At 40.9% G+C, this 10179-nt stretch overlaps 1 pseudogene; it reads right to left on the bottom strand.

The window, feature by feature from the left end:
• Nucleotides 1–348: 348 nt before the first annotated feature.
• LOC147615059 (uncharacterized) lies at nt 349–3871 on the bottom strand (annotated as a pseudogene).
• Between the last annotated feature and the right edge of the window lie 6308 nt (nt 3872–10179).

Raw genomic sequence — 10179 nt, forward strand, 5'->3', positions numbered from 1 at the left:
CTCAAAAGTGACTTTCATTTTGCATGGACTCCTACAATAATAGCTTTTGTTTTGAAAAGTGAGCTACTATTGGCATGAAGAGTGCCCAACACACAATTGCACTACTTATCCAATATAATTTAAATTGTTGTGGAAATTTGCAAAAATAATTACATGTTTAGAATAATAAATATCCAAAATCACAAAAGATAGTTAGAAATATCTAAAATTCTCCAAAAACTAATGAAATTGGTAACAATCCTCTCTAGTAGGGAAGTAATTGCTATACTCAATTGTGGAAAACAAAATGAAACTACGGTCCTTCATCAAAATGTGTATAGTGAAGAGGCGAAACCCAACATAGTATAAGCTGAATCAAGTGAAGTAATCAGTAGGGATTTCCCACTATTCATCATAATAATCTAGATAAAACATACAAAGAATGCCTGATAAACATATCAAAACAAACAAAGAAATTGAAATCTGAAAAAGCATCTTATGTTAGCAACAACCATCTAACAAAGTCAATATGAGTATAACAACAATGTTCAAAGGGAGCACCTTAGTTAAAATATATCAACAATGTTTGGAGGGTGGAAACCTTCATCAATATAGATACAGATAGAAGTCTAGCTAACCTCAGTCTTATACTTAAACTCATATGATGCATTGAGTAGCTTTCAAAGGGAGAACCTCAGGTTTAGACTACAACACTCATTAGAATCTATGTTGCTATCTATCAAAGGATGGTCCAAATCATGTTGTGTTGTGCTTGAGTGAGTAGCAAGTTAGTGATAAAATCCATAGAAATGTGTTGCCATTGAGAGGAATCAAGAATAGGCAAAGGCCTTAACAAGTTATATTGCTTACCATGATGGTGCTTAATATGTTAGCATATGAAACCTTGTGCAACATAGGTGGCTACATCTTTCCTAAGGTGAGGCCATAAAAATTGAGACTTCAGTAGGTTAATAGTGGTGGCTATTCCACGGGGTGCTTCATGTCATTTTTTAAGAACAATTTCACAAAAAAGAACTATGCCACACAATCATTTTTCAAAAACAAATATCCATCATGAAAAGAATACGAATCATGAACAAAAGATACAAAATTCAGAATAGATGTCAAAAAAATCATTGTCATAAGTATCAATCGTGGATACAAAAGTTTCAACAGACACCACATAAATAATATAAATGGAAGGCATGTAACCAAGTGCATCTACAACTTATTCTCATGCCCTAGTTGATATTGAATATGTGTATGAAAACTTTGAATGAATGATGGCCACTTAATATGCCTATCAATAATCAATGGTTGAGAAAGCAAATGATGAATACTCTGGACACATCAAATAATGTTTCCATAATATCAGTGCATGCACAACAACTAGCAATTCCTTGTTATAAGTGCTATAATTAAGTTCATTGGGCTTTAGTTTTTTCATATGCAATTGGATGATTATCTTGCATCAACATAGCACCAATACCATGACCATTAGTACCAAAAGGAAAGGTAGGCTAAAAGCAATTGCAAAACATGTGCATATATAAGTGCATATTTCAAAGTGTCAAAAGATTGCTAATGATGTTCAATCCAATGAAAAGATGTGCTCTTTTTGAGAAGATTGGTGAGTGGTAGAGCTATATATGAGAAATTTTGAATGAATTTTCTATAATAGCTACATAATCCAAGAAAAGAACAAATTTCATGAGAATAGATTGAGGTCTAGGCCATTCATTCATGCATTTAATCTTTTCAGGATCAACACAAATACCATTACATGAAAAAATATGACCTAATTATTAAAACTTAGTTTTAAACAATGAACTTTTCTTAAGATTTTAATAAAGCTAATTTTCATGCAAGAGTTTGAAAACTAAATCCAAATGTGCATAATGTTCTTCTTCATTCTTACTAAAAACCAAAATATCATCAAAAAATACAACCACACAATCCTGATGTTCAAAAAGATCCGATTCATCATGCGAGAAAAAGTAGCTGGTGCATTAGTCAAATTGAAAGGCATGACTAAAAATTCATACCAAATTGTGTGTAAAATGCAATTTTATGAACATCACTTTCCAACATAGACACTATTGGGGTGGTAAAGCCCATTGTGCCAGCCCTAAGCAAGTGGGTGGCTAGACACTATTCTTTGTAATCTAACTAAGAAGGGCTCTCTCAAACCCTATTATACTTCCTCTTCACCCATTTTGGCTGTTAAACACAGCATGTGTATACATCCCATGAGCTTGGGCATCATAACATCGCATAATCCTAGGAAGGAAAAAACTGACATCATCACTGCCCAATCTCTACCTTGAGCATTCATGCTCAATCACTGCTGTATACAAAAGTGCAAAACCATGCATAAAAGCAAATCTTGAACCACATTGAGTATGTACATGTGTCGGCTATAAATAATATGTACATTGTGGCATTCACTCCCATGCATCTGGATCCATGTTAAATGGATTCACTAATATAGTTTCTCATCATAGACATGCCATAGCATGACATCCACCCCCTCTAAACTTGCACATCCTTCGGTATGTGCCAAATCATCATTAAGGTCCAGAGATATCTGAATATCATCTTCATCTTCTACATCACCACCTAGAAGATCATCCTCTTCCTCTTCATCCATTTCCATGTTATCACTTCCAAGCTGCTTATCCTGAGTCTCCTGTGAATCAAAAGGATCACTGTCATGTCTTCTTTTAAACATCTTAATCCTTTTGCCTGCTACTATAGGATTTTTTATCTCTGATCCGTCAAGCTCACATAGAGTATACGTAGCATTCCCATGCACATCTTTGACAATATAAGGGCCAAACCATCTTTTTGCAAACTTCCTTTGCACGGTGAACTAGTTGTCAAGACTGCTATCGTACATTAAGACCCAGTCACCTTGTTCAATAGGTTTTGGTCGGAGTCTGTGTTTTTTATCAAATCTTTCTTTATTTTTCATCCTCGCATCCTTCAGACGAGTTTCAGACGAGTTTTAGCAAGCTCTATATCTTTAGGCCTCCTCTCAAGCTGCCTTATACACAATGCAAGGAGGTCCTCTCTGTTCAATCCTTCCTCCCATCCTTCCTCCCAGGGTAATACATTCCAAGTAGGGATCGCTTCTTCAATTGGCATTATTGGCTTCTGACCATACATTAGCTCTGTAGGCATGCATCCTGTCTCACTGAGCTGTGAGTTGTAGGATCAGCCCATAAAGCATATGGTAGTAGACTTGGCCACTCTCGCATTCTTCCTCTACATGTTTTAGCCAAAGCTTTAATGATTGGAGGATACCCTCGCTCACTTTTTCCATTTCCCTCAAGGTTATAAGCACATGTTAGGGCTAGTTTGATGCCAATTCTGGAGAAGAATTCCCTTGCTTCTTCAGCATCCAATTCTCCCCTATCAGCTATTATTATTCCAACACATCCATACCTGCAAATCACATCTTCCAAAAGAAATTTACATACTATTTCTGTGCTCTTTGTTCTAGGAGCACGCCCTTCCACTTGGTTTGTTAGGTCTTTTCTTGCAAGTGCTACATATCGCATCTGCCAAATTTCCAAAGGCATTGTGACCAAACCCACTACCCATTTGTAATACATGGCAGGTGGGTAGGTAGGGTGCAACCCATCACGGTGTCGTACATTTGAATACATTTGACATATCATGCATGTCTCCACATACTGAGCTACATCTTTGTACATTCTTTTCCACCAATATCTTTCCTTTATCTTAGCAAATGTGGCCCATACACTTCGATGCCCAGCCCATAGGCTCTCGTGGAACTCTGTCATGAGCTTCCCTTGAGTCTCTTTATCACATATGACTCTTTGTGTCATAGCAATCCTCTACTTAGGATGTTTCCACAAGAACCCATCCTTTAAGCATGATCCCCTTTTGCATGCGTAGTGGTAAAAAAACTTTGTACCTACATCATCAGTGTCACTGATCATTTCTTCATCATCTTCATACCTTGCTCTTGAAAGCATATCTGCTACTACTGGATTATCTTTCCCTGCAATATGCTCAAATTCGAGATTCAGAGACTTAATGTAGGTAATCCACCTAAGCATAGCAATGTCAGGAGTGGTGCAGCTTATAATCATCCCAAGAAGTGGTAAGTAGTCGGTCTCTACAAGCACAGATGCCCCAATTAAGTATTCTTTTTCACATTTTAATGTAGTGACTACTCCCCACAACTCTCTCTTTATCTGCGGATAGTTTCATTGTTGGCGAATGCTTAATACTTTTGCTCCAAATCTGATTACATACCTGTGATTATCCTCATCATATTGCCCTACTGCCCATCCTATCCCAGTAGGACTAGTATCAACTATTACAATCACAGGCCTTCCACATTCATAATCTACCTTCCTTAGAGTAGGTGATGATTGGAGCAGCCATTTCAGCTTTTGCATGGCTTTTACATGTGCAACACTCCATAAGAGCTAATTTTTCCTCAAAAGTTGGTAGAGAGGATCTGCTACATGCACATAATGTGGGATCCATATGACATAAAAGACACATGTACCAAGAAATCTCCTCACTTCTAAAACATTAATGCATGTCTCTTTCATTTTCTGTATCGCATCTATCTTGGCTGGACAAGGTCGGCGTACATTAATACTACAAAGATGCCCCACAATTAGTACTTCATCAACTCCAAACACTGATTTCGTTCCAGACAAAGTAAGATTCACCTCTTCAAGCCTAGAGAGAATTTTATCGCAATTTTTTATGTGTTCTGCCACAAACTTGCGGCACCCCCTTGAATCTAATTTCCCATCTTTTTGTTTTTCGTCACATCCTTTTATTGGCACATCGTCCAAAAAAGGCATAGTTATTTGTGGTATAAAGTCTCGTAAGACTTTGTTCATCCCATTCATCATATGTGCCATCGAGTTGGTGGCTCCCTATGGTAAGGTGCACATCCTCACCAAACCCAAAGGAGTTTTCATAGTGGTCAAGTCCCTGCTTTGTATATCTAGCTAGAACTAATCATATCCCGAATATAGATCACCCATAGAGTACATTGATTTCCCAGCAAATGCTTCTACAAACTCATCCACAATCAGTCTTGTTCCCATATTCCTAATTGTGACCTTATTTATAGGTTGCATAACTTGAATGAAGTGCAATGCTCCATTTTTCTTAGGCACGGTAAACCATCTGTTGAAGTATGGAGTGCATGAAGACTCCAAAATTTCCATTCTGATCTTTTCTTTATGTAATTCCATTAGCTTTGGCAAGAGAGATTTTGGTACTGGAATCGGCCGTAGGTTCCAGGGCACATGTGGGACAATGAAGATCACCATTGGCACTATTATGCTTGGATCAACATAGCCTATCTCATGTGGCTAAAAAGCAAAGGCCTTCCCATGTTTTCTCCTCAAAGCATTTCTTTTCAACTGGTAGCAAGAAATCCTTATTACCAATCTTTAGCTCTTTTAAGGTTTCCTGCATAATCTTATGCCCAATTTTCTTTGGATCCCTGAGATTTGGTTGCATAGAAGCTTCATCCATCTTCTCCTTACTTTCTGGCGGTAGAGGTAAGGCAACAGGTTTCACCCTTTTATACTTCGTATCAACTTGAGCATCTATCTCACAATATATGTTCTTACATTCCATTCCCTCAAATTCTCGGATTACATCATACATTGCCACAGATGATACTTTAACCATCTCATTCCCACCTTGCAAGCATGAACTTTCCATGGCAAAAAGCTCACCCATTGTATCCACAAATGACACCTCATCAAGCACACCTGAAATAAACTTATCCTTCTTCAAAAGACCACACTGTTCAAGACTTTTTTGTACATTCTGTACATGTCGACGCATACCATGCTTCAAATCCTTTCTTTTTACAAAGACTATTGACCCATAGCTAGAGAATCCCTGAAAGTATACTGAGAAGTTATTTACAGTGTTTGAGTCCTGTAAGAACTCATTGCCTGTACCATTGCAATCCCGCTTTACAATGGCACCTAGCCAAAATCCCTCATCTCCCTGTAATTCATGAATTCCCTGTTTATCTTTGGGAGTGGCTGTTCTCGAAGAGTCTCGCGGTTCCTTTCATGATTGATGCAAACTGTCAGGAATTGAACAGCTTTTTTGCCATCTTTGCTTCTTATTCTTGCATATGCCGAGCTATCATCCAAGACCTTTGTCTCCATCCTCACATCCATAATATAGGGTTGCCCAAGGATAAGAGATACGATGACATCTCCTGAACAAAGAAATTCTGGTCGTCTTTCACATCCCCTATAGTCACCTTCACATTTGGATAGGCTGCATAGAGCTCCCCAGACGAGTTATTAGCCGCTCTAATCATCCACACATGATCTACATCTATTGGCCACTTTTCTTTATTGTAGAGGTTTTTAGCCATTAGATTTATCTCTGATCCATGGTCGATGATCAAAGCAACAAATGGCTCTTCCAAATCCCCTATTTTGACAAGGGTTTCAGTTGTGGCTCTCGCCCAATGGCTCCTGGAATAATGGCTTTTTGCAAGGACTTCTCGTCATCTTCATTCATAAACCTCACCTGTCATGTTCCTCCAGTTGAGTGATTGCATTCCACCACATCTTCTTTCTCTTCCTTTTGATGTACATGAACTCCATGGGTTTGGGAAGTGCTTGCCTCCCGTTGTGATGAAGTGGACTCAATCAAAGATTGTCTTTTCCTTCGTATAATATCAATTATTTCATCATGAAATTATTTCTTTGCAATTCCCAAGACTTCACCTAGTGTAAATTCCACCTTACTGTTTAGAATCCTCTCCTCCAGCACTTTTTTGAGGTCTGTTGCAACTTCAATATCATATTGAAGTTTGTAGAGTGGACTGTTCCCTTTGCTCCTCTCCTTTTCCTGCTTTGACTTTGCTGGAGCTTCATCCATTGGTACTTCTTGCAGAGGCTGGTTCTATGGCAGAGGTACCTGTGATGGCCCCGGGTCTTTCTTCCCATGGCCACAAGTGACCCTTTTTGATGGACCTCCTTCATCATTTTCCCTCTTACGCTTTTCCTCCACCTATGCCTCATTATACTGACATTTTGTAATGTAGGCATGAACAGATAGAGAATCCACAGGATCTTTCCAGGTAGTCTCGAGACGTATGCAGTCTCTTGCCTCATGCAAAGCTTGCTTAGACACTTTCTTTGATGCAATCAACTCCATTGCTGAGGGCCAAAAATCTTCATTCTCATAGTCTTCATCCTTATCAAATTCCTGCTTTGATTGACCAACCTGTAACCCATACGTTGCTACCTCAACCATTGAGATGGCATGGTTGGCAGCCACATCTTCAACCAGCTTTTTCATCCCTCCTTTCCCAAAGTTTGTGTTTAATGGAAGACCAGTTTCTATAAGGTGGATTTTTTCGTCTTTGAAAAACACAAGATGTTTTGAAAGGGCTTCATTGTAACTGATACAGTCTTTTTTCGAATGTTCTAGGTCATCACACCATATACACCTATATGTAAACCCCTCCTTGCTTTGGGGCTTTTGTGGAGGAACCTGCCCTGATGATTGTCCTCTTTCTTTAAGCCTGGTCATCTTCAATTTTAGGTCCTGTATACCTTTGATAATCTCTTCCATCGACCCTTCTCCCTTTGGAATCATAGCAGGTTTTTGTGGGCTCTCAAGGGTAACAGTTATTGGAGTTGTCGAACTCATCACCATTTTATCTCTCCGTCATCACTGCCGCTTCGCTAGCATGGTTATAGCATCCTTGACATCGTTCCAATCATTCTTTAGCCCCCCCTGCTCCGTATTGTTATCCTCAAGGAGAATTTCCAGTTTCTCCTGGAGATCTTTCCCGGTCGCTTGCAAGAAAAGCTCCATCTTCTCCTTGTCTAAAGTTGTGCGCTCAACCCGCGTAGCGCTTTTTGAATTCTCTCAGTAGCTCTGTGGTAGAAATTTTGATTTTGGGTTTTGAAACCCATTCTAAGAAATTTTGCTTGGTCACCCGCTCGGAATCTTCCATGAAATATCCATCCTTCAAAGCAAGCTCGAACTCCTCCCAGTTTCTGCCATGTGCTACCTGTATTGCTCTAATACGCTCTCTTATTTTGGGAACACATACTAGCTGGAGGCTTTGATCCATATCCCCTTCAGCCACCCAGTTTAACTCCATTTCCTTTGTATAATCACGCAAATACTTTGTTATATCCTTGCCATCAAATTGATCAACTTTCTTCACTATAGATTGAAGCGCTTTAGTGGTTGAAATTTGGCCTCTTTTGGCTGCATTTTATTGTTGCATATACATGGAAAACATTTGAAACATTTGCATGACTATAGGATCAAAGTGCATCCCTTGCATCTTAGGATGCTCTGCCATAGCTTTAGAAGTGTATAGTTAAACCACAAACTCTCACCCTAGCAGTTTCACATCGGGTTCACCAGATTTGTGTCGGAAATGAACATGTCCGTCCTAGGAAAGTGCGAGGCTTCTGGCTGTGAGAGTTTTGAGTAATTAGGAAGTCAACCTAGTGCATCTACCAATCCTCAATTGTTTTTCCCATAAGAGATAGGCAACACAGTGACTTGAAATGTTTATTGATACCACTAATTATATCTAGATGTATAATATACTTAAGCACTTACTTGAAGTTGCTCCAAGCTTCCCAAATTTGAGAACTTCGAAAGCTCCTCTCATTCTTCTATGTAGTCTTTTCAAGACTTATGAACCAAAGTCATTTGAATCCTTCTACATACTCATTTCCATTTTCAACCTTAGAAGGGCACGCATTCTCTCATCTTTCACTTACCCCATATCCTGTAATCGACACACATACACAACATGCTTACAAATCATACCCATACTCAAAATGTGTACATCTCCTGCCTTTAACAACCAATGCACACATGTTGATTATACAGTGGATAGGATGTTCTAGACTTTTATTGCAAGATATAGAAAATTATAAGACACCTTTCTTCATGACAGACCTCCACCCGGCATTAACATGCTCGCTAGAGACATCTCTCTCACACACGAACAGCTTCTGCTTGTTCACTTCTGCTTGTTCAAAAGAGCAAAAATTTCTCCCTTCCTCTCAGCGTCACACACATTAGACTATGATTCATGATTCAAGCAGCCTTGCTATGCCTTTTACCCAGAACTTTCCTTTTCTCAAGTCCTCGCTGCCCACCACAGTCACAATGCTCTATGGTTGAACTTCTTCGAATATGTTATGCTGTGCAAATGCTTCAAAGAAGTGTTCTGCCCCTCTCCTTCAGGCTCTTTGAATTATGCCTCCCTTCAAGCAGCTGGCGCAGAATCTGAGAATAATCGCGAAAATTCCCCCCCCCCCTCTGCTCAGGTTAATCGCCCTACAAGCTCTCTCTATCTTTCTCTTTGATCTCTCTCAGTTGCTATATAAGAAGAGCGAAGCTTCCCCTCTCTGCTAAATTGTGTCGCCCCCCTAGAAATGGTGATTTGCTTTTTATATATCTTTACACACATAAGACACGCGTATTGTAGATCCCGTAGCTCGCTGAAGCTCCGCCTCCGCCCTGCATTGTGCGCCCGTCTGCACGCCCCCCCTCTCTCTTCCGCCTGTGCGCCTCCCACCTCTCCGCCTGTTGCGCTTTTTCACCCCCCGCCTGCCTTCGCTCCCCTCTGCTCGCTTTTGCGCCCCCCCTCCTGCCTCGCTGCTGCGCCTCCCCCCTCCTCGCCATTCGTCCCCCGCCTCTTCGTTTTTTCGCCCCAACCCCCTCTTTGCCTGTTCGCCCCCCCATCCCCTCTGTCGCATGTTCGCCCCCCCTCCTTTCCGCCTGTTCGCGCCCGCCCCGCCCCGCCTCCCCTCCCATTCGCTTTGTTGCCACCCCCCCCAGGGCTTCTCTTTCGCTTTCCCCCTCTCCCTCCTCTTTCGTGTTGTTCACCCCCAGGGGGTTTTGTTTTTTTTCTTCATTTTCATCCGGTCTTCCGCCTCTTTGGGTGCAGCCCGTTCCTTGCAGGTTTTCCGCATTCGCCTCGCCTTCGCCTGAGCTTCAGACTCTGATGGAGACTCCTCCCGCCTCGCCTCAGAGGGACTCACCCGCAGCCCCCTCGTCCGCCCCCGCCGAGGTCATCCCCATCAGGCTTTCTCTTTCGCCGGAAGAGGAAGCGAGCCTCACTGCAGAGGTGGAACGCCTCCAGGCTCATTCCACCATCTGCCGTATAGTCGGCACTCG

The sequence above is a fragment of the Cibotium barometz genome, chromosome 41 (assembly GCF_041138505.1).
Source record: "Cibotium barometz isolate CiBa-2024 chromosome 41, ASM4113850v1, whole genome shotgun sequence".
NCBI classification, from domain to species: domain Eukaryota; kingdom Viridiplantae; phylum Streptophyta; class Polypodiopsida; order Cyatheales; family Cibotiaceae; genus Cibotium; species Cibotium barometz.